The sequence below is a fragment of the Atractosteus spatula genome, chromosome 12 (assembly GCF_055471065.1).
Source record: "Atractosteus spatula isolate fAtrSpa1 chromosome 12, fAtrSpa1.hap1, whole genome shotgun sequence".
Lineage (NCBI taxonomy): Eukaryota > Metazoa > Chordata > Actinopteri > Semionotiformes > Lepisosteidae > Atractosteus > Atractosteus spatula.
The window spans coordinates 22176670-22203644 of NC_142717.1; positions in this window are offsets into that span (position 1 = coordinate 22176670).

The window sequence follows — 26975 nt, forward strand, 5'->3', positions numbered from 1 at the left end:
GCTGCCAGCAAGGCAGCAATAGTAAACATATAATAGGGTGGAGTCTCATCCAGATTGTATCCTGTCCTGTTGGAAAATGAATGGATTTGTTCTGTATCTGTGTTGAGATCTAACTTCACGCCATGAAACACTAAAAAAACATTTCTAGGCTTTAAAACTTCAATATGTCTTTTTTTTCTTTCTAAAATCTGCCAGCATAAAAATGGTAATGTGGCTTTTTAATTTCATAAAGGAAGGAAGAGATTTACGTGTAGGAATTTAAGCAAAATTATATGGCAGTTTTGTCAGATAATGATAAAATCAGATAAAATGATAAAATCAGATATAATAGTGTTTATTAAGCTTTATTAAGTTTATTAAGCACTCCAATGTTTGTGTGTCAGAAAATGTAAGTTATTATGAACAATGGATTTGTCATATATTTTATATATCCTTCCTAAGCACTGGATGGAAGGGACAGTGTGATCCAAGTAGTCCTGCTAATGCTGAGTAAAAAAATGTTTTAAGAAAAAAAATAAAATATAATAGTTATCTGTACTAGAGTAGTGGATGAAATGTCAAATTGATTTCCATTGTAATCAAGTTTTGTTGATTTGATCAGCACTTTAAAATTAAAATGTTACATCCCCACAAATCTCATGTCTTTAAAAAAAAAGACTATACAGAATTAATGAATGTCTTCATTAAGCCAAAACCCCAGTGATGAATGGCCCAGGATATTAAATCTATAACCCTCCTTTCTTTCCTATTGAGCTGTGCACTTACAGCTCTAGACCAATGCAGGAGGTCACATTCAGAATCAGAGGGAGAATGTGTCCCTTGGGTTTTCATGTCAAATAGCAGTGGAAAGCTCCTCTTCCCTCAACACTGTGATGTTATCATGGACAGTTCCACATTTTAATCTAACACTAAGTGTAGATATAAAAAAAAACACACACATTGTGATAAACATTAATTTCTTGAGAAGAACCAATTACTTTGTGAGATGAAATACATAATAATAGAAAAACTGTGTGTATTAAGTAAACATACACAGATAAACTATAACCAATAATGAAAACATAGCATTTATTATGAGTTAGTGATAATATTTATTTTGTTGCAGATTCTAGTAGTGTGACTTATAGAGTAAGTCATATTACAGAATCACTGATGCAAAGTCTGCAATACTACTCACCAATACTTTGCAAATACATTGTTTACACCACCAATATAAATTCTCTGTGACTGTTAACTGCTTTCATCTCTGGTAAAATAATATATCATCCCCACCTTATCAAAGTGTAAGGGTTTGTGGACACATTGGCTGCCATCCTCTCCTTCCATCACTCCAGTCTGAAAGCTGCTTGTCTGCAGGTCACTCATGCATGTCTTAGTAACAACGTGCTTCAGGACAGGAGGATTGTAAATTATTTACTCTCACCCACAAGGGAGGCAAAAGGCATTTAAAAACTTGCTAGCCTTTTCAGACCTTTTTTCTTTTACTATTGTAAATTGATCTTCATAAACGCAATAACTAGGGTAAATGTAAAACAAAATAATATTAAAGACAATTCTGTTTCGTTTCAGGATACGTTGCCAAATTATAAATTTCACTGTTTTCATTCTTGGTAAATGGAGTCTGTGTATGAACACATTTGATGTAGGTGCCGCAAATATTTTAGTTTTCTCAAGGAAATATTTGATGAGCCCGCCACAAGGCCTTCAAGAGAAGGGATAATATTCCAAATTGAAACATAAAGGAAGGCTAATGAAAAAAATAGTAGGATGGGAGGAATCCTTTAAAAGACTCCAGATTAAAGCTTCAAATGTAGCTTTACATTGGTGCTTTACATTACATGGGTACATTGTAATCATTACATGATTACAGTACATGACAAGATTTTAACATGCACGAAAAATTATCTTTGAAAGCACCCTCTGATGCAGACAAATCAAACTATTATTGCTTCACATTTGTGTTTGAAAATACTATGAATGGATACAGTTTAGAGAATAAAAAATATAGCCTTAAACCTGAAGCAAAATTAAGGGTAGAACATACAGTATCATCATCTTTAAATTATGTTTAATAGTTATTGTACATGAATGGCTGTAAAATAGTGTAATACTCTTGGCATAAAACTCTTCTGAATGTTCCACTTTTGGACATATCATATTTAATGGATTCATATCTCTCTATACACAGTGCTAAGGTTACAAAATGCACTGGATTTCACTATAATCATTATTAGTGAAACTAATAACTAGTATTATTTCTAAGAAACCACCAGTGCTGCAAGAGAGGTCAATACACTCTGATTACCTACAATTAATAGTACAGAACTCACAATTCAGTAACTACCCTTATTATAATGCAGTAGCACAGAGAATCCCAAAGCACCTTGATTTCATACTAAGCATGTTTCTAATAAAGTCAAGCTTATTAACTCACAGTATGTAATTTACTGTTCTTCAATACATGTAATTTCCATGACCATACTGCTGAACTTGACTACTGCACCTTTATATATATACTGTAGAATGGTTGCTTAGCAAAAGCAAATATACATTAAACCGGGACATGCAGGAATATATGTGGTATCATTTTGTTAGTCTACAAAATAACCAAGGACATTCACTAAATCTATAAATACACCCATCTCACAGATCAATTTTTAAAACCAAGGAAAATAAATCCATATCATGCATTTCATATGTGTATATGGTTGATATTTAAAAGATTAGAAATTATCATCAGAGATGCTAATCTTGCATTTTGTAACACTTTACATACTGTACACGTAAATAAACTAATGTATATGAGAGAAACCAAGGAATTTGCATTTCTGTGGGTTTTTCAGAATCTTCAGAATTTAAAATGAATTTTAAACAACAGCTGCAAATGTGAAGCAATGTTTTTTTTTCTTGCGATTTATCAGTTCACCTCTTCATTCACACGACGGTCTAGAGTAGAGATTGGTGTTAAATCTGGTGTTACAATCTGGTTAAAGTGGGACAATGATAGTGCAGTGGCCTCACAGAAAGCCATGACTACTGCAGCAGTTCGTGAGCCTGACTGGATCAAGCTTTATCATATCATTCCTCAGAGTGCAAGAACTCACCTACTGACAGCTCTGTCACAGGAACATAAGACACTAGTCATTGAGTAAACCACAGTGTGTCATTTACTTTCATGTCAATCAGTTTGGAATGCCACTTTCTTACCGATTTATACAGTAAATATATTCTACCTACTAAAATTCCCTCTACCCGTTAATCTACAGTACATATTGTCTATGCATAAATGCACTGAACAGGTAAACAATGTACAATGCAAATGAAATGCAAATAAGGCTCTGCAAGGGTGCTTTGGTATTACATGAGTAACACAACATCACATTTAATTAAATGCCCCATCCTTTCCACAGCTGTTTTCCAGCTATAACTCAGCATGCTGGGAGAGATGTGGCCGGAAGGTGATTCCACTACATTTCACCTACACTAGAATTTTGTTTTCCTGTACAATGTCAGTTTTGAGTTGGAAGTGTTAAGGCCAAGAAATGTCAATAATGCAATATCAAACTACAACAAATTTCTAGCAAAATTAAATATGAGAATGATTATCCCTCCTGTATGGGGACAGATATAATTTTATTGTATGTTTTTTAACTAAGTCCAATTAAAAATGTACAATGACGGTATTGTTCTTTATAAAACCAGTATAATAATATAATGATCTGGAGATAATAGATCTCAACTATTAGAACTACAACTCACATATTGTGTTTTTTTCAGTTTAATAATTCTTTAAGAATTAACAAACAGGGCAACTGGAATCATTGGCTGATATTTTCCTTTAAACAAATACAACATTCCTTGCTGTATTTTAAATTTTTAAAACATTTTTCTAACGGCACAGTGCAGTGCAAAAGATGGCCAGCTGAGAACTCCTGTTGAAACTGGAAGTTAGAATTGGAAGAAGAAAAACTGAGAAATAAAAACACATGAAAAGTTACAAATGACAGAAGGTCATTCAGTCCATTTAGCCTATTTGAGCCCATTTGATAGATTGCAGTTAGTTAATCCAAGGATATCTTCCAGTTATTTCTCAAAAGAAACCAGGGCATTAGCTTCAACAACACGTCTGGGTAGTTTGAACAACAACTCCCACAACAACTTGAGTAAAGAAGTGCCTCTTGTCCTTGGTCTTAAATGCTCTTCCACGTAATTTCCACTTTTGCTCTCTGGTTCCTGTTTCACTGCTCAAACTGATCTAATTCACTTGATTGAATTTGTCAATGCCTTTGAGGATTCGGAATACTGGTATCAAGTCCCTTCATAGTCTTCTCTGTTCAGGACTAAAAAGGTTCAGTTCTTTCAGTCTGTCTGTGAAGGAAATTCCCTTAAGCCTTGAAATGTATCTGGTTCCTCTTGTCTGAACAGATTCCAGTGCAGCAATATCTTTTCCGTAATCTGATGACCACAATTGTACAAAATAAGATACAGTAAATGAGACCATACCAGTGCATTATGCAATTGTAAAATAGCATCCCTTGATTGAAATTCTGATGTTTTAACTATATATCTTAGCATTTTCTTTGCCTTTTAATTGCTTCATATATTGTCTAGAAGATGTACAGTAAATGCCATGTCAGCGTAAACTGCTAAGTGTTTTTCATAAATAAATGGGCCAAAATAATAGTTCTGGAACCTGAAACATGTTTAATCAGAATATTAAGTATATATCAACAGCATTTTAATTAATATACACTACCAGAACAGATTTGATCTCTCCTGCAGAACAATGGAAAAAATTGTCCCTTATAAGGCATTATATTTTTTCCAGCTCACTAAGCCATTCTGGCTGGTACAATATGCTTAAAATAGATATAAAATTCCCTTGAAAACTGATGCCCTATCTTAAAATTTGACTTAATTAAAAGAATACAAAGGCATTGTATGTGAATAATCACAACAGCAGTGCATAAATGTTGCTAAACACTACATCATAAGAAATATTTAAAGATCTACTGTAACTCAACCCAAACATATATTCTTGACACCGTAGTGAATTTGTACCTGTGCTGATTTCTACTGACACATTGCTGTCACACCACTGCTGCTATGATCAGTGGGAATCTTTGTAACTCTGGTAACTTGGCAATAAAATATTTTATATTGTGGGTACCGTAGCATTGTGGTCAGAACTACTGCCCCTTTCCTGTCTGAAACAGGTCCCAGACAATTACAAGCTGTCTCTTTTAGACCTCATATGCTTAGGAGTGTTCCAAATTAACCTTTAAAAGCCTAGCAATGACTGAAAGAATGAAAAAAGCATAAGAATTCAGATAATTATTTTTAACAGAAACATATTAGAAAGTGGATCCTTGATTTCTCTGAAATAAAAAAATAAAAATGGGTACCACACCATTTATTTGTAAAGTTTAATACTGAGACCTTTATAAGTATACAGTATTCAATATAATAGTAGTATTACAATGTATCCATTATTTTATTTTACTCTGAAGCATAACTGTCTAAGAATGTATCACTTTATTTTATTATCATATTTGCCTGTTTTCTCAATGCATTTGTTAGACTGCTTATGATGCATCACCCCGACAGATCAACCTAAATAAACCTTGTACATACTGTATTTGCAGCTTTTTGGAAAAACTTCTAAAACACTGCTGCATTTCTCCAAGAAAGTAATTAATCATATTATAAATGAAATGCCGTGGACTATTTTCTTTCACTTTCTTTAATAGTTTTTAATCCAAATAAAGACAACACATTATAATCTGCATTATTACAATTTAGTAGTGAATGCCTTTCCAGCTGTTCTAGAAAGACAACGCACTATTATGACGGCAACCCATCAGTCTTGTATAACATGTCCATGCAGAGACCAGTTCCAGAAAAAAAGGTCCAAATAACCATTAGCTACTGTAAGTGTGAATTTAGAAAGACCAAAAAACCTTGAAACCTTGAACTGAACTAAAGCATGTACTTACAGAAGAACAATGCAACCTTGGACCACATGACTGTCAAAATGTATAGGTAGATGTCAAAAACAAGGTCAAAGCTGTGATTACTGCCAAAGGTGGATCTATCTATACCCTGAACTTAAAAGCTCTTTCACATTCCCCTGATACCATTCCCTTGACATCACAGAAGAAACACATAATGCCAACACCCCAAACCTGTACAGTACTTTCAAAGATCAATTGTTACAGTAATTCAAGGTTCAATTTTGAGAAAATGTTTGAATACGAATTTCTAACATTTCAAGGCCATAATCAGCCCTTTAGGACTAAAAAAGTGTAGAATTTCAGTACATTTACTGTATGTCATGGAATAAGTTCATCTACTGTTGTTTTCTAATAATACTACCTACAACTACTGATTTCAATCACAACAGTGCCTAGACAGACTCTGATATAATTAAACTTGCTTCATGATATCAGCAATGTTTGCTTTTTTAGTTCAAGTGCCTTAATCTAGCTTTGTAGTTATTTTGGAAAGTACTATTGGAAGTGGTAATGTACAGTAGTTAAAGTATAGACTTCATGTTAAAAATATAAAAACAGAGATGCAAGTTGTGTAATATTATAGTCACACAAAGCACCAGGGCCCAAGCTTTCAGAAACTGTTATCCTCAACACAAAACAATGCTAAATACTGGAAAACTATATTACCACAGGGGTTTGAGAGTACTGTATAAGTAATACAAAGGCGATGAGGTTCTTTGACAGCACAATGGATCAGTGGTTAAGGTTTTGCACTTACTGTATAACTGGAAGGTTGTGGATTTAAATCTCAGGTGAGGCTTTGCTGTTATGATTTTGAACAAGGTACTTCACTCAAATTGGTTCATTAAGATACACGGCTGTACTAAGGGTTGAAAATGTTAAGTTGCTTTGGATAAATTTGCCAAATAAATTAGCAGCTAGTAATCTTTTAATGAGAGTCAAATAAATTTTATTTTAAAAAGCTATTGAAAAGCTTATTCAGCACTAAACATTGCAGAATTCAAGAAACATGACAGTATGGAGGGTTTAAGGTGTACAGTCCTGAATTCACATGTATCTGATGGAATAGTTTGTCTTTCACCCAACGTGACAAAATACACTTTTGGCAAGTATTAATACTTTTTTAATTCCGTTAAAATGCAAACTGTTTTACTCTGTGTCCCTCGAAGAAATAATGAATGTTTTTCATTGTAATGCACCACAATGTTCCTCGCTATGCCCTCACTTATCTGCTTTGATTTTAAAGCACAGAAAACGGCAAAATACAATAATAAACTTCAGCAGGAACAGCGGACTAAATTTAAAATAATATACTCAGGAAAACCCTCATAGAAAACAACACCAATAGTTTCCGAATAATTGCCAGTTATTACTGACTGGAATACCTTCAATGCTGCCTTAAGCAGTGCTCCTTTAAGGCTATATACCCCACACACACCCACTCCCACCTCATTGAAACTGTAATCTAATGGTTCTTAGGACAGAGTAATTACCATTGTGGTACTATGTCACAGATCCTTTTTTTAAAAAACACTTACATTTAAGCACACGGAGCGATCATTTACCGCATCATCATTAACCACAAGGTGTTGTACTCATACTTTTAGCTTTAAACTCTTACTTTATTGTTCAGCGATGTACAGTTGGTCGTCGCCGAGTTTAATTGTAATTTTGTTCCTTTTGATTGTCCTGTACGTGACATGCTTATAGATTACTGCATTTATTCAACAATCCTGATATCTTAATACATTTCTAATATTGTTTATACTGTACCCAGGAGAAATAGATACGTCTCTCTTGTCAATACTTTTAAAAAAATATGACAAATAATTATTTTCAAAAACATAATTTATATACATGTACCTATTTGTATAAAATACATAATACAATGCATATTTACTACTAACTAGTTTTTAAGTAGCCCATTGACAATTTGTAAAGTACTGGCAGTTACATCTCTCAAGTGCTTAGAGCAATGACATAAAAAGTGTAACTACACTTACCCTGTATACTATACTATATAAGGATAAACATCTTAATGCAAAATATATAGAAATGCATTAGAATCTGGTTGAACATAGAATCCTGTTAAATAATTTCAAGATTTTTAAAACAGTATTTTTATCTGAGAATAGGGTTTTAGACGAGTCTAAGAGTAACTTGTGCGACACTTGAGATGGATTTGGATTGCTATAATTCATTCTGCGCAACAGCAACAATGCTCGAAGAAAAATCCACACAATTTTTCTATTTCTACATTGTTGTTGTTTTAAACTCCATATTCTGTGACCTTTTGGCAACTGAAGAATAAAAATGTGTAAATCTAGAATGCTTTTTCGATGCATATTAGCATACTGTACCTTTTGATTTAGATTTAACCAATTGTACAATCTGACACGGCGAGAGACCTCCATTAATGAACACAAAGTAATATAAATATACTGTATATGGGATAGTCATTTAAAGGGGAGGTTTGACTGGACATAAGTATCTTCCAGCATTCAAAAATACTGGTGAAAAACTTAGCAAGCCTCTATTACTATGAAAACACCTCCTGAAAACCCTAAACCTGCAATGGACTAAGTGTATGGTCTGAAAAGGCTGTTTACAAGCTTAATATGGCAACGATTTAAATTGTTTTTCAGTCTCAGTATTTGTTTAACGACGTGCCTTTCAGACAAACTTAATCAGTTCTGCACCGTTAAGCCTTGTAAATAAGACATCCTGACACTTCTGCACAAAGTGCTAACCATTACCGAAAACATACTGCACACGACTCCGTAACGCCGTTATTTCTCTTTAAAAATAACTGCAGCTACAAACTGCGGTATATTAAATGCTTACTATGTTCGCAAAATTAAAGGTGTGAGTACCGCTAGCTAGAGCTCCAGTAGTAAGACTACTCGAGAGTTTTCGCTACAGTAAAACTACCTCCGGGGTTGATGGATAAGGACTGAATGATGCTGAGGCTGCAAACGCAAAAAAAGGAAGGCTTGCAAGAAACATGACGGGATTTCTGCTTTAAAAACATCTCATAAAAGCTGCTCCACACACACAAGGAAAAAAGTGATGAAAAGACAAAACTCACCTTAAACAGGGGATGTTGGGTGGGATCAAAGAGGAGGGTTTAGCGAAGGTGTGATATTGTTAAAACACAGACACAAGGGTTTGGAAGCGGGAGGGAAAACGGGGAGATAAAAATCAAAAGGGTAGAAGTAGTCAGTCAGTAAAAATGTTCAGGGTTAATGGATCTAAGAGTAAACGAAAATAATTATAATTATAATAAAAAACGAGTTGGTTTGTTTTGTTTAAAAATATTACAGGAGTAATCCAAAGTCTTGCGTCGTCTGCTGAGAATATATATCCAGTAGCTCCTGCTGCTGACAAGAAAGCCCACGACAGAAGCAGTAGTAGAGACAGTGGTAGCCGTAGCAGAATAAAGGTAGAAAATGATGTTGCTGTCCAAGCCTGTGTTTGCTATTCCTGCTCTCCGTGCGTGTACTGTCGCTTTCTTCTCCCTTCTCACAAAAGTGGTCCAAAGCACCCAGCTGCATCTCCACGGCACAACACTACACGCTGACGTCACGGAGACCGAGAGCTGTGAACGGTGCAGCGCCTGTCAGCTACTTTTCTCCTCACACTGAAGCACCTTCCGGCCGCTGCATTCATAAAGCTTGCCTGGTAAAAACCAAGTGTGACTGGATATAGAAAAGGACGCCAGAAATGTAATTTCACAAAATGCTGTTCCTCCCCCTCCCTTCAACCTAGACTTCGGTGGTGCAGTGTGAAATAACTAGAAAATTGCAACCAAAAGAAGCACAAAAAAAAATCTTCTCCACCTTGTAATTAGAAAGCGGATGGGATCTAACAGGAATCGATTAATTACAGATAATTAATTATTCATTTTCATAGGCCTTGTCCTCTGCTTTTTCCTCGCTCTAAGCGTGGCGATTTTCTCATTCTGTTCAGTCTTAAGACTTGAGTTCTAAAAATGTCAATGATAATGTATGCATCAATTTTTGCTTCTTATTTTTTACAGGGAGTAGTCATTAGAAAGATGGTTAGAAGCCTTTTTTGCAGAAATGCCACTGTAACATACGTTCCTGCCAATAAATTGTCTACGTGTATGCATTTCCAACCTTCCCTGAGCGACTTTTTATATACCAGTGACTAATATTCTCCCAGCTATGTGAGAATATTTGTCATTGGTTAATTTATTTAGCTGTTTCTAAATCGAATTTCTTGGTACTTGCTGTAGTTCATCTTATTCTTCTATGCTGCATAACCTACTTTTCTAAGGCTTCAGATCACAAAATACTTGATCATTTTAAAGGAGGAAGAAATGATTATACTGATTGAATAGGAAAATGAATGAATGCATGAATTCCTGCATCATTTCTATATTTCGCATCGCATTATGGCAAAATTTCACAAAATTGCCCTGCCACACCATTCTTATTAACTACCCCAGGCGTGTTACCTCTGCCCCCCTCTGCTGGATTTCGGGTACTGTACATCTTTCCTTAGGATGAAGTATCTGGATTTCACCTGGGAAAACTGAGCACTGACAAAAATCACTGTTATTGGAACAACAGTTTTGAAAAAATAAGGTTATTTTTTGTAATTCTGCTTTTAAATACTGGAATTATTTAAATAAGTAGTTGGTATTCTTATTACAGTACTAGTACATTTTGCATCGTTCTACAGTACAGTATATGGTTTGATCGTTCAAGACAACACAGTAATCCTCAGTTATCTTTTTAAACCTGAATTCAGTGTCATACAAAGGTACTGAGCCCGCAGAATGCCTTTGTTCTATGCTAATGAATACTCAATCAGCACTAACACATTTCATCACATTTCCTTACAGGTAAATTTCGAGGAACCTTTTCAGGGGTCATTTGCAATGCCACTCTGGTAGGTTGCATTTGAAACAAGCAGAAGCAATGGAATATTCAAGAAGAAAATACACTGAATGGAAGAACTATCTAAACAAAGTTATTATAGGCATTCCTTTTCTTTATCTTTAACACACAAGCACTTCACCTTTGAACATTTAGACCTTAGACTCCCAGAATTCATACAAGAAAATTAAACTTGGGAAGGATTGTTTATTTATTTGCTAGACATTAATTAACCACTCCGTACTTACAGTAAGCAGTGCTTAAATCATACCACTGATTTAGCAGCTGCTAAAGTAAGACTTTGTAGTCTTCTCAGACTTTAGACTATGGGTTTTCAAACCTATTCCTGAAATAAAAATAATTTCTCAAATCTCCATCGTATTTTGCTATATTTTGAAATACAGCAGACAATCATTCGTTAGAGAATAATGAGGCAGATTTGTAGTCAGAAGCTTTGACATTTGGTGCCTGATATTGACTCAGTGTCTGAGTCTACAGTATGTCTTCCATATTGGTTTTATCCTGAAACAGTACTGTAACTGGCCACTTCACAATTCATCTTCTGGGGTGTTCTGCTGACTGGAGAGAAACCAGTCCTGTCAGAGGACATTTCTCCCCACAATAACCTATACAGTATGTGTGTGAGAATGCACCAAGTCCCCATTTGCTTGTACAGCAGGTCTAGTAAGCTTTGTCTCAAATTGCTTTCAGTCTCCTGTCTTCTATTTTGTGTAAACTGCCCTACATCTGCAATACTGGGTATAGGTTACACAAGAATTCCCTTCAGGCCACACGTCAGCATCATCATTAGACAATGTTAGTTCTATCTTTTTTACTGCCATACTTACTGTATATGCTTGCTTTCATTTTAACAATACTGAAGCAGACATTCTCATCCATCACATTTTACATTTTTCTGCGTGTGCTCTGTATTGCCAGTAGCTCTGTTGTATTGTATATTCTTTTAATAATTTTACATAATAATAACAAAACTTGTTTTTCTAAGGTTTTACTCTTCAAATATAGTGATGATCCATCTGTCACAGGTGGATGACGATAATCTAATTCATTTATAAAAGGTGCAAACATGGTAATCTCAGGTCACAATTTCATGCAGTATCTGTTCAGTAGTGCATACTGTACCATTAACAGTAGCATGGGTCCTTTTGCTTCATCTGCTAGCATTATGTGAATGAATGAGTAATTTTAAGGCATTTTAAAAAAAAAATTGCTAGGCATGGTTATGACTCAAGATAGGTGATAAATCTATTTAATTTATTTGAGTCAAAATTATAAAAAAAACAGAAAGTATGAAAAATACAATCAAAACTTAAAATAAATGTAATGGTCATGTAATATTATTTATTTTAATTGGCAGCAGTATTGTTTCTTTTTAGCCTGATCTTGACAGACCTAAGAAGCTAAGCAAGGAGGCTGGCCCTGGTCAGTATGGTGGCTGGGGACACTGTATTGCAAGAGTTGCCATTTTTCAGATGAGATTTGAAAACTGAGGTCCTGACTGCCAATAAACTACTATACATATAAAAGGGTTCTCAATGCAGATCCTGAAGGCTTACACACCTGCTAGTTTTGTTCTTACTAAGATCTCAACTATGCAATTGAACCACTTATTAACATAATAATTTGAACTCTTTTGACTGTTTTAAGGCTTTTAAACCTGCTGGAGGTTGCCTTTTAACTATTGTGTTTCACAAGTGAAATAAAATCAGAAACCTCTGAGTAGAAACAAACATTTGCACATGTTCGACTTAGTATAGTTACAGTAGGTTATTAGTCTCGGTTGCAATTAAATGTCTGGGCCTCCAGAACCAGGACTGGGAACCTCGCATTACACTATCCCCCCTCAAGGTGTTACAGTTTCTTCCTTAGCCACTAGGTGCCGCTAAAAACCACTGTAGATTTATTTTTATAAGCACACCGTTACAGACCACAAATGAAGCTACAGTAGCTAACACAGCAGCTCCTGATAAGTGTCACAGTGCATTTTATACTGTCAGCACCAGCTTCATCCAGTTCTCTGCCTAGTTGTGTTTCCAAACAAAGACACCTGGTGGCTTTTCAGATTACATTGGCTGTATTGACTCAAATTTCAGCTCTGCATAATGTACCTGAAACATAATATATAATATTATAATATCTAATATTTCTAAAATGTACAGTGGGGAAAAAAGCAACTTGAAAACAACAGCTAACCGGCAATCTTGAATATTCTATGTAACCCTGGTACATAAACAAAACAGCTAAATTGAGATATACAGTACAATGATAAATTATACAATACCAAAGGTATCGAATATTAATAACAAAGGTAGCTGAAGTTAAAGGAGTACATTTTCTGCATTAAAGATATATTGTTCATTTTGAGGGCAGCATGGTGGTGATGAGCATTGGTCCCTAGCAGCACTAGGTTCAATCCTGCATGGAGTTTACAGTATACTGTATGTTCTGCCTGTGTTTGCTTGGCTTTGGGTGCTCTGGTTTTCTCTTACAGTCCAAAATCATACTGGAAAGTTAACTGGCTTCTGGGAAAATTGTCCCTAGGCATGGATGCATGCATCTCTGTGTCCGTGTGTCTGCCCTGCGAATTACAATAATCTGCATATTTTGTGATGCCACCTGGGGTGGGTCACAACAGGGTAATCATTTTAGGTTGGTCCCTGGCCAATAGACACACCCCAAACACAAGCTTTAAGCTTTAACTGTGAATTTTAGTTACAAACGGGGGTTACACAGTCACCATCAAAACCAAACTAATATGAACTAAACAAAAGCCTAGCTCCATGATGAACTCCTGGCAATATTTCTTGAGTCCCTTACCAGCTGAGCTTTACTGCTTACTGACATCAATTTAAACAAAGCTTTGGAGTCATATAGACTCCCAAAAGCCAAGCACTAATGATTTCTCCTTTGTTCTTGAGTTCTAGGTCTGGACCAGTTGTGCCCTCATAATTTGCATAAGACAAAATGAATTGCACTGCCTTTATTATGATGTTATTTTAGCCACATGTGTCTTGTCTTTATTAACATTTCTTACCTGGGCTTACTCTAAACATGTTCTTTGGACTGTTTTATTATTTTCTTATTCCAGTAAAGACAGAAACTTTGAGAGAGTAGTAGAATGTGTTCAAGTATCACCGTAGTGTTGTACAGTTATTACTCACATTCATTTATTGTTAATATGGTTCATAGAACCTGGAGGTAAAGTGAAACATTCAGTTGAAGATTACAGTAAAATGTCAAGTTTAATTGTCTGTTGGAGAAAATTTGCTCTGTGGATGCTGCTCTGTTGCACAGAGCAAGGGTCAGTGGGTAGTCTGGTAAAGAAAGAGCTCACAGTCCTTGCTCAAGAAATTCTTTGTTCTTGCCTCAAAGGCAAGTTTAAATTTTGTCACAAATTTGTCCATGCTTCCTTTTACCATGAGGGTTGGGTATGTGCTAAGAGTGCTGGTGACAACAACATTTATTAGTTGACACACTATATTCTAAAGAGACAGGATAGATGGTGCAAGTGTAGCACTATATATGTAAAAAGACTTTTTGAAATGTGAATGTTAAACTAAATGAATCAAGGGTCTTAGAATCTACAGTATATGGATCAAATTAAAAGATCATTTAAAGAGCATAGAATTAGGAGCAATCTATAGACTTCCTAATTCTGATATTATTTATAAAGCAGTCTTATACTGTATAATTAAATCAGGGATGTGTTTCCAAAGGCAAAAGTGGTTATAATAGACAATGTTAATTTCACTCACACTGATTGGGAAAAACCATCAAGGATGCTACTAAAACAGCTTGATAGAGTGGTCCACAGTGCTTCTTAAATAACTCGCTGTGACTTACCATCTGTTGCTTCCATATACTCAACATCGTTTAAAGAGAAAAACTCAGGGTAATCAGTGACCACTCCAACCTAGCTTTTTTCCTGTTTGAGCTCCTTCCAGCGATAAGAAGATTAAGATGTATCAAATACAGAACAGAGATGTTCTGGAAGAGCACATGCCCCGAGGTTATTCATTCTCTTAACACTGCTGTAAAAGTATACGTTAAATGATTTATTGGTAAATTTGTGGATTCTACAGTATAGAAGGTGTAATGTAGCATCATATTGTATTTTGTATTTGAAATGTGTATTATTTACAGTATGATTTTTCTCTCTCTTTTTGTATCTTTTTTCTATCTCTTATGTTGAGTATACCACAAAATGTCTAAATATTTGGTTGGTTTGGCAATATTGACTTTGACATTGACTATAAAAATGAAATGGAAAAGCTGGCTTACTCTTTTCAAACAACTGAGATTGAACAAGGGAAATAAAAGCAAGAGAATCATTAAGGAGCTATAATCAGAATATGTTTATGCTTTAGTGTATGGATTTAAACTCTGCAGTGTCCAAAAAAACTATTTCAATAGGGCAGGCAATCAAAGAATGAGACAGAACTTAAGAGAACTAGAAATGGATAGGAGATATATTGAATCAGTAGAGAATGAGTGACAAAAGTGTACTTGTTTTACCTGAAGAATGCAAGATTCATCCCTAGAATAAGCTAATCCAAAGCTAGAAAACAGTGGCCCAAAAAGGCCACTATACCGATTAACAACAATATATGGAGAAAGCACTTTGCCAAACAATTAGAAAAACAGGACCCAAATAAAGAAAATGAATACAATGCATTGCAAGCACAAGGCGGCGAGAGAGATAAAGCATAATATTTCATTAGAGACCAATATAAATTAAGTCTCTCAACATTACAACAACAATAGAACAGTAAAGGATAAAGTAAAGTGTCTTAGGGATATAAATGGGAAACATTTAGATGTTGAAAGGGAAATGGATAAACTTATATGTTGTTTGCCTCTTTACCAAGTAACAATTTTAAGTATAAAGTAGCTACAGTACATATTTTAACATTATTTATCATGGTGTTATAGTGGAGCTGAATACGAGAGGAAAATCAATTCAACATGACCAGAAGAATGTACACAGATTATGTTCCCCGGAAATGGATTCCTATTATTTAGTTTTTAACAATGGCGATGTAAGCAACCTGCAGGGATCAAGCATTTTTTCTGTACAATTTGCTCTTTGAAGACTTCAATGATTTATTTTCAACTATGTGGATTCCATTTGAAAATCCTCTGCTTTCGATGCTGCTTTTGCTGTAATACATGTTCACTATGTTTTTGAAAATCTCCCACATACAGTAAAGTTTTGTAGAGAAGCTTGTGTTTATTTGATTTTGTGCCAGTGGCCTTTGTGTTTCACTTCTTCCTCTTCAGCTCTGTTTTTCTGTTCACTCTCCTGTTTCCAAGTCATCTTCTCTTCCTTCATCAAAATCTGTTGTTTAATTTGTAAATTACACTACAGAAAAGGAGCCTGCAGTAAAACAGTCAGCTCTTTCTAATGTGTTTTTCTTTGTGTAAGTAGATAAACTGAAGTGCTGAATAAATAAACCGTATCTTAAGTCCTAATTATTAATTAACTAATAAAACACACTAGATTTTTAGAAACACACACTAGATTTTTAGAGGCTGTGAAATATTTATATAATGTTAGAACATATTTACATTCCTCCTTTATACTGTATGCTGAGTATAAGATGACTAACAGTGTAATGATACATGCATAGTAATTCAAGGGGAAAAGCAGGGGATAGTAAAATAAAGAAAAGTAGCATCCGAGTGACCTATTAGGTTGGCTGACTCGGCAGCCTCCGGGGCATGAAAACATGAACAGCCCTAACATGCGGAGAATCGCTTGAGAGGCGCTGCCTCACGACTGGGAGCTAGGCCCTCGGGGGTAGGGAAGGAAGAGGAAGACTCTCCTGACTCCTTGAGGGTCACTTTGAGAGGCGTTGCCTCACATCCAGGCTATGCCCTCAGGTGATAGAAAGGAGGAGATACTCCCTTGACTCGATGAGAGTTGCATGAGAGGAGCTGCCTCATGACTGGGAATGAATCCCTCAAGGGGGAAGAGAATGAACTCCTGACTGGAGGAATCACTTTGAGAAGCGCTGCTCGAGGGGTTGAGAACGAATAGAAAGCTGCTCGAGAAGGAAGCGTAAGAAGTCCCCTGACTAGCTGAGAGTTGCTTTTGAGGCATTACCTCGCAACCAGGATGAGCCCTCAGGGGACCAAGGGAATTAGAAATAGTAAGTTAGAGTTACCGAGAATAATGTGGCCAGGGACACCATCTGGTTCGTGCTTGAGAACCTCCCCAGAAAGGGTCAAGGTGGTGCTGCCATCCTGAGGTTGGGCAAGTGAGCTTCACTTACAGTACCCCCCAAAGATGGGACCTGGACCAACACTTTCTCTCCCAACACCGGTGAGGACAAACGAAGTGTGTGCCAATGCATAATTAAAGATGCAAGATAAAACAATGGACCCTAACCCTAACCCTTAACAGTGGAGAGGAAAAAAACCCTTCATACCAATTGAGGGGAAAACCTCTGGTGGCCCCGGCATAACAGACACCCCCTCTCTAGGCATACTAGCAATAGATAATGAGTAGCTGAAATTCCTGAGAGAGTGGTGTTGATGTGAAGGTAGAGAGCAGAGGAGAGTGAATGGCCCACTGCTTAAATAAGTTGAATATCCAAGATAGCTTGGGCAGTTTTGGTGGAAGCTCCAATTCTGAAGGAACGAGGAGAGTAAAACTGAGGGTTGAGACCAGCGTTGGAGATTGAAACTCACAGTTGAAGCGAAAACATGTACCTGGTTACTGAAATATCCGCAGCGAAGTGGATTAGGTTAGAAGCCTAGAAAAGAAAGTGAGAAGCTGGAATACGAGACTGGTCACAGAGTCAAACATTCAATTCTGGAAAACAGAATACAGAGAATCTGGTGAAGGGGAGGTAGATCCTGAATTTGAGAGGGCCAGAAGTTACAAAAAAAGATTGAGCATTGAATATTACTGCAAGACTGCAGAAAACAGACAGGTCACCAACAAAGAGGCAGTTCCAGTGGCCGAGTAAAAGACCCACTTAATGATATCCTTCCGAGAGTCAGATGATAAAGTAATGTGGGCATTGAGACAGAAAGTTGTAGAAAGCGAGAAGATGGGAGAAAAATTTGCCTTGAGGTATAATGCGAGTAGTGTAACTTTAATGCCGTAACTAGGATAGCAAGTTGCATTTAGTAATAATTTCTAAATCTGAAAGTGAGAGAGCTTGTCAGGAGGAAGGTGAGCTGCAAATTTAACCATATCTAAAATGATAAGGCTTTCTGCTGGAAAGTTTATGAGAAGCAATACCAAAAGGGGTGATCCAGTATGACTAAGGGGAGGCTCAAGGAAGGAGCCAATGAGAAAACCTTTCGAAGCTTAGCTGGAATCAAGGCAGCAATCATCTTAGGCTTAGTAGTAGAGGAAGGAAGATTGGTACAAGAATAAGATGGAATTGAAAACAAGCCAAGAGGTGAGGGGAGATCCTGAAGGGCACGTTCCTGGTTGGGAATACAAATGGGTGCATGAACTTGGAAGAGAGAAGAGCAGCAGGACAGCTGAGTCTAGAGTGGGCCAGACCACTAAGTCATGAATATGCAAATAGGACCATGCCTTAGGACAGAAAGAGTGGTTAAATTACAAATTCATTCAGTCTGAAATTTTAATTGGGCATAAAACAAAGAACCACCTTAACAAAGATCAGGAGTAGTGGTCCACTCCTGGTGCTCGAGAAGGTGGAAAGAACAGCTGACATTCCTGAAAACAGAGAATAAATTCGCCCAAAGTTAAACTTGAGAAGACGTGGGTCCCAGGATTTAGAGCAACGGCGAGATCTCCAGATTCCACTACTGACTAATCACATTCAGAGCTGTCAATTTCATTTATCTCCTATGAGACATCTTCCCCGTCAAGGATCTGGCAGCAGAAACGAGGATGGCCTGAGAACAGCATAGAATCTACAGCGGTAGCTGTGCTGAGAGTGAAATATGACACGAGGTCGGGAAGAGGGAGAGACAGGCTGGGCTGAAGCAGGAGGCGGAGCTGAAAGGAGGGAAGTTTTAAGAAGATAGGACTTAATGCCGGCTAGAGAGCGAGAAGGGGATTCAAGGATCTGGAAAACCTGCTGGGAAATTTGAAGAGAAATAGTATGTACTAGAAATAATATGTACTAGATAGCTCAATGGAGGAGGAGCAGGAGGAGAAGGCAGAACTGGGGAGCTGAGAGAAGGAGTAGGAGCTGCCCGTTTTGCAGTAGGCAGAGCTGAGGAAACAACAGTAGAGGGAGAAGGAAGAACTGTTTTGTATGGGATGGAATTGTATAAGAGTAGAGAAAAATATCAAAACGGTTGGACTGAGATGAAACAGCTGCTGGAGAGCAACTTGAGGAGCTTTGAAAGAGACCGGTCCTTTCAAAGACGAGTCAGCGAATCCATGGCAGTGGAGCGGCATAATGCGGGAGGCTGGATGGGAGAAGAAATGTTGGACAGGTGGATTAATTTGGAACCAAGGAGGTCGAACAAGAAAACGAACAACTAGTGAATCTTCAAGGTATTGGAGGAAAGAAAGTTTGTCAGAGGATGGCAGAGAATAGGCATGTGATCCATTACAGGTCTAGCGCTCCGAACTCAAAAGACTTTAATTCAAAACTTTAGATGTGTGTGTTAGTGTGGTTATGGTTTAAATAGGGAAGAGGAAATTGAATGATAGAGGAAGGGGCAGAGCACCCCCAGCTTTTCCCCTAGATCAGTGGTTCTCAAAGTGTGGTCCGAGGACCACCAGTGGTCCGGGAGCATGCGCAAGGTGGTACGCAGGCTGACCTAATCATCTTTCTTAAAAAAGCAAGTCTACGCTATTTAAGTCAGAGGTCAGAATATTGTAGTGTTTGCTAGGAAGGGGCTCCCCCTAGGAGCACTGTTAAGAACTGCAAGCTGTAAAATGTGGGAGGATGGAGTTGTGTGTTGATTCTAGGTATCGGGGTTTCACCAGCCATTAAGGGGACTGTGCATGTCAGTAATGGGGTGAGCACCAGTCTAGTCGACTTGGCTGGCTTGAGGGTCTGCCGAAAGGGCAAAGTTTCCATTCATTCTCCTGTGCTGGACCCTTCTGTTGCCTTTGTGTTTCAATGAAGCTTGAGTTATGGCGGACCATCTCCTCCATTAGAAATTACACCAAACAATATTTGAACATTCATTTGATCTACATTATTTGAAACAGCATATCCAGATTCCTTGTTATAAACAGACTAATGTAGCCTAGTCTTGTGACTGTCATTTTTGTAAAGTGCTTCACAATAGATACAGATAATGTAACCTGTGCTTTTTTCTTGTGTTGTGTTAACTAGTTTGCCAAATGTCTCCCACCTGGCTCTTTTGTCGCTCTCTCTTCTTTATTTTTATCTCACTGTTCTGGAGTTGTGTCCTGATCTGCTCTAATGAGGTTGCCATTGTAGTAAAGTGATATATACTGTATATATATATAAATGTATAAATATTAATAGGAATTACAAGTAATAGTCCATCAGATGGCTCTACCCCTCATTTTCCTAAGTTGTAGGAGTGACCCGGCTGTTATAGTTTTGGCACCAGAAAGCGAAGGAAAAAACCGGGAAGAACTGGGGAGCTTCAGGACAGTGGAATAGAGCTAGCATGAGAGTAAGATGTCGGATCGGTAGTGTAATTGTCACGATCATTACTCCTCCTCTTAAGGGCGCTCCAGCCCTTCCTCGTTATGTCCCATTCCCCACACCTGTTCCTTATTCCAGCCCCTCTTTAGTTCCACCTTAAAGCCAGATGCAGGCATTTGCCCGAGGCTTCTCATTGATTTCCGCATCGTGAGAGCCCGGGGTCCTGCTGCGTCTGGCTCCGTTATGGTTTTAGTTTCCTGTTCCTGATTCCCTGCCCCGCCGGTCCCGACCCGGTTCTGGTTTTAACTTCGGATGGATCCCCTGGTCTTGGACTAAACCTCCCGTCTTGGATTCCCCCTCTGGATTTACCCTTGGATTGCTCACCCTGGATTCACTCCCCCCGGACACCAGCACTGCATGGACACACCCCCCTGTCTCCTGACCGACTCCTGCATGATATTTTTCCCTATTGTTTCTTCACCTTTCGGATCGTGTCGTCCGCATAGGGCCCGGAAAGAACTGTTTCTGACAGTAATGTTCTGTACAACCAAACTTTACTTATATACAGTATATAATATATTGTATAGTTCATTGTTCCACACCTGCCTCAGTATCATTCTTTGCTTCATGTGAAGATACAACATATTTTGGCAACGAGGATGAAAGTTAAAGCGTGAATCTAAGCATTTCAGACAAAAACAACGGCTTCTACTGACGACATTCTCCATACGAGGTGGACAGCAGAATCAGGTAGGCGGGGACAATAAGCTCGCTCGCTGCATTTGATCAGAATGTTCAAACATGGGAGGAGTACTGTGAGATACATTTCTTTATTGCTAACAGAATAGAAAACAATGATAAAAAAGAGCAGTTCTCATCAGCGTGGTCGGTGCACAGATGTACAGTTTAATGAGGAATTTAGTAAGTCCCGATAACCCAGGAAGCAAGTCGTTTGAAGATCTAGTTATACTACTAAAAGATCACTTTAACCCCAAACCGAGTGAAATTGTGCAAAGATTTAAATTTGATTCACGCACAAGGAGGCCAAACCAAACCATAGCAAAACCATAGCTGAGTATGTGACAGAGCTGCGTAAAATAGCTCAGGGATAGACTGGTGTGTGGAATAAATGATGACCGGACTCAAAGGAGGCTATTGTTCGAGACTGATTTAACGTTTGAAAATGCACTAAAGATAGCGCAGGTCATGGAAGCAACTAACAAAAATGTACAGGATTTGCGGGTTAAAGCTACCACTACAGCCTGCAACAGTATAAGGGGGAGGAGCAGCCTGCCCGCAGTATAAGCGCGAGAGGTGGACAGCTTCACCAAATAAAGAATGCTACCACTGTACAGGAAAACATGTTCCATACGAGTGTAGATTTAAGCAAGAAAAATGTTATGTGTGTGGGAAGATAGGTCACACAGCAAAGGCATGCTGAAATAAGCAGAAACAATGGGCAAAGACAAACCAAGAGCAAAGGGAAAAGAATAGTGCACGCAGTGAAACTTCTAGAAACCGCTTGCACCACGTAACCACAGACACAGACAGGTCAGAGGGTGCAGCACAAGCCTTTTCCATGTACAATGTGCAAGACAGAAATGAGAAAGTGAAACCACTGATGGTTGATTTGAAAATTCATGGAAAACAGGTTACGTTTGAACTAGATACAAGTTGCAGTGTCACGTTAATGAATCTTACAAATTTCAAAGAAAACTGGAAAGGTGCTGAAAGGCCCGCATTAAAAAGCACATCTCTCAGATTGAAAACATACACTGGGGAGAGCATTAAGGTGCTGGGTGCAGCTGAAGTGAAAGTGCAATACAACGCGCAACTGAAAATACTACCACTCTTTGTAGTAGAAGGTTCAGGTCAAATTAGCAAGAAGCCTGTTGAAAGAAATAAAGCTGAACTTGGGAAAAATTTGTGAAAGCTGAGAGGTTGACCTTACAACAAGTTCTAGCAAAGAACGAGGAAGTATTTAAAGATGAATTGGGAACTTTAAAAGGGGTAAATGCTACAGTTCATGTCGCACCCGACACTACTCCAAGGTTTTACGCCCCAGATCAGTTCCTTTCGCAATGCGCCCCAGAGAGGAAGCTGAAATCAACAGGTTATTGAAAGAAGGAATTATTACTCCTGTTAAATATTTGGAGTGGGCCGCACCCATAGTGCCCATTCTGAAGCCAGATGGTTCAATTAGACTTTGTGGAGATTATAAACTGAATAATAGATAATAAATAGATTTATTAAGAACAGATAATAAACTGTCAATAGAGTCTCTTCGCTAGAGCAGTACCCAATACCAAGAGTGGAGGACTTATTTGCAGTTTTGTCAGGAGGTCAGCAATTTTCAAAGTTGGACATGAGTCATGCATATCAACAAATAGTTATGGATGAAGGATCCAAGAAATACCTGATAATACACACACATAAGGGAATGTTCACTTATAACCGACTGCCTTTTGGGGTATCCTCTACGCTGGCAATATTCCAAAGAATGATGGAAGGCTTGTTGCCTAAAGGGTGCAGTATATTTGGACAATATTCTTGTAACAGGAGCAAATGAAGAAGAGCATCCGGATTGCGTCTGAAACGAAGCAAATGCACACTGCTGTCCATTATTTAGGACACTAAGTGGACACTAAGGGACTGCATCCTCTAGAAAAGAAAGTTAAAGCTATAGGGGAGGCCCCACCGTGCACAAATGTTACAGAGCTCAAGGCTTACCTAGGGTTGCTCAATTATTACAATCGCTATCTTCCAAATTTCTCCACACTGCTGTCAACACTGCACGAGTCTCTTAGAAAGGATGCTGAGTGGAACTGGACCTCAAGACAAGAAAAAGCTTTCAAGAAATCTAAAGAACTACTCCAGTCAGCAACAGTGTTGGTTCATTATTCTGCAGACAAAGAGTTGATTATATCATGTGATGCCTCACCATATGCGGTTGGCACAGTGTTGTCACACAAAATGGAAGATGGAGCTGAGAAACCACTTGGATTTATGTCCAGAACACTGACACCTGCTGAGAAAAGATGGATAAAGAAGAACTAGCAGTTATTTTTGGAATTCAAAGATTCCACAAGTACTTATATGGTTGAACGTTCACCATTTGTACAGACCACAAACCTCTAATTTCTTTATTTAACGAGATGAATCCGGTTCCTCAGATGGTTTCACCCAGGATCCAATGATGGGCAGTTTTGCTACATACATACAGTATGAGTACAAAATTGTCTACAAACCGTGCAAAGACCACAGCAGTGCAGATTCACTTAGTAGACTTCCAGTTCCAGAAAAAGGTGAGGACGAAGAGTTACAAGGCTTAGTTCTAATGTTGGGCATGGTGGATGATGCACCAGTAAACATGGCACAAATCAAGAAGTGGACAGCGAAGGATGTCATACTGTCGTAAGTGCACGAATATTTCTTACGAGGATGGCCTCGTGTAAGTGTAAATAGATGCAGCAAATGTAAGCAAAATAGGAAAGTGCCACCGAATGCACCATTACACCCATGTGAATGGCCTGAACAGCCATGGTCTCGGAATCATGTGGACTATGCAGGACCATTCCTTGGACATATGTTTCTAGTGATCATTGATGCCCATTCAAAGTGGATGGACATCTTCCCCATGAAGACTTCCACCACACAGGCAACGATTGAAAAGCTGAGACGAAGCTTCAGTACCCATGGATTACCGCAGATGTCGGTGTCAGACAATGACGCATGTTTAACAAGTTCAGAGTTTTCTAAATTTATGAAGTAAAATGGAATCTACCATGTAACATCTGCACCCTTGCATCCCTCTTCTAATGGGTTGGCAGGAAGAGCTGTCCAGACCTTCAAGGAGGGGACGAGAAAAATGCAAGTAGATAGTACGGAGACAAGAGTTTTGAGGTTCTTGTTCAGCTACCGTATCACGCCTCAAGTAACAACAGGATCATCACCTGCAGAAATGCTGATGTCCAAAGACTAAGATCTGCATTTGATTTACTGAAGCCAGACCTTAAGACTAAAATAGAACGGAAGCAAATGAAGCAAAAATTGGATCATGACAAAACAGCTAAAATGAGAAGTATTTTACCAGGATATCCAGTATTCGTGCAAAACTTCAGTTTGGGGCCAAAATGGATACCTGCTTCCATACAGACGTGCTCAGGCCAGGTCATATACAGTGAACCTAAGAATTGGACAGAGAATGCGGAGACATGTTGATTAAATCAGAAAATGTTATTTAGATCCAAGTCCATCACCAGACAGATCCTCAGTGGGAGATAGAGAATACCAAGAAGAGCTGGAGCCTCTTCCAGAAGGACTTGTTGGGCCTCAGGAGAGTTCTGATACAGAATGCGATCCTCCTGTGGCACCGCAGGAACCAGAGGAGGCGTCCCCGGAGAGTGGAGACTTACCGTCGCACTGCCTGTTCGACGCTCCACATGAGAGAGACGTTCTCCCACCTCCTTGAAAGACTATGTTAGATAGGAGTGAGATCAAGTTTCAGAAAGGGCAAGAATGCGCCCTGATCTCACGGAAGTCGAGCAGTCTACCCTGAACTTCCTAGACTAGGGATTTTGTTGTTGTATGTAAAGAAAAGTTCTGTTATTCCATACTGTGAACATTTATTGAGAAACAACAGTTGTTAGCTTAAGAAGGGGGGAGTGTATTAAAGTGATATATATATATAAATAAATGTGTAACTATTATTTGGAACTACAAGTAATAGTCCATCGGATCCAATCAGAGTTGTAGGAGTCACCCGGCTATTATAGTTTTGGCGCCAGAAAGCGAAGGAAAAAAATGGGAAGAACTGGGGAGCTTCAGGACAGTTGAAGAGAGCTAGCATGAGAGTAAGATGTTGGATCAGTAGTGTGATGTTCTGTACAACCAAACTTTACTTTAATATATAGTTCATTGTTCTACACCCGCCTCCATGTTATTTTTTGCTTCATGTGAAGATACAGCAGCCATTATGTTTTTTTTCTTTGTAAAATACTGTTGTCCATTTGCTTACTGTACTTTTTCTCCCATTTTGCCTTGTGATACAACCAATGGGAGCATAAATATGGTAAAACGTCAGTTTTAAACTTTAAAATCACTTTAACTTAAGATACAAATGATCGGTTTTCTGCAATATTTTGCTTTTGGTCATATATCAACCCACACCCGCCAAACCCGATCTGAAATCCTTTTTTTTAACCCAAGTCAAACTGTGCATCGCTAGTTGTCATGATTGTGTGGTTACGCTGTTTACGTTTTTGTGAGAGTGCTTCGACCGTTGCACTTATTATTGTTCGTACCATTTTGTTCTCACTTTTGAATATCTTACTTTGAGTTTGAAAGTTTAAAGTGTAATTTAAAGATGCAGTCAAAACAGAAGTGTTATTATGGAGCACTGGCTCAAATCTGGGACTCTGAACCACAAATATAGCGAAAACAGTGACAGCGCAAGTGTGAGTAAAGTGCAGATTAGAAGTGAAAATGCAAGTGAGGTAATTTGTGCACCATACCAGCAGTGCTGTAATTCCAATTCCAACAGCTTGATAAATGTGATGTGCAAGGAAGCTGAAGTTGTCCTTGATGTAATGTCTTCAACCTCTTCTGGACATGAGACTAATGTTGTCCAGCTTGCATCCAGATATCACTTCTCTGGTTGCTCAACAAAAGCAGCTCCATTCTTCACATTAACTTTTTAAGTAATAAAAACATTTGCAAAATATGCAGCTTTGATTGTAAAAATGTTAGTACTTTTCATCAAATTTAATTTAATATTAGTTATTTTTAGTACATTAATAGGTGATGATTTTTACAGGGTAAGAAGTGGACGTAGGCATAGGTGGTCCACCCATCTGTGACTTGGTGTAAGTGGTCCACAGATCTTTAAAACTTAGGATCGTAGAACTTTGAGAACCACTGCCCTAGAACTCCACATATCGATTTCCATAAATGCATGTTTATATTTTGTACTATATGTGCAAAAGTGTTTCCATGCTTAAACAACACACAGGTTCACAGGTTTTAATCAAAAGTCAAGAAAGAATTAAGAAGTTAGAAACCATAGTATGGGACTGTTTTTGCCAGGAATATTGCAATGTGAAATTATCAGACTTCGGGGCTGGCAGGAAGTAGACATGATTAGCTTTGACTTGTTCAACTGAACATAACAACCCAAAAACAGCATTAACAAATTCGGACTAAATTATTTTCATAATAAGTTACATGAAATTCGAATGTCCAGCATTATAATGCTGGACACATTATTTACTTATCACTTACATAAGGGTATTTGCATTGAATGTATGACATGGCCTCCACATGTCACTTTCATATTTTTCTTGACAGAAATATGTATCCGAATGATGAAATAATGTCACAGATGAGAACAACCTCATCTTAATCCTACCTATTGTTGATTTCTGATTACTGAAATGTTTCAGTAAACATTGAATTTAACCCCATTCTGTTTT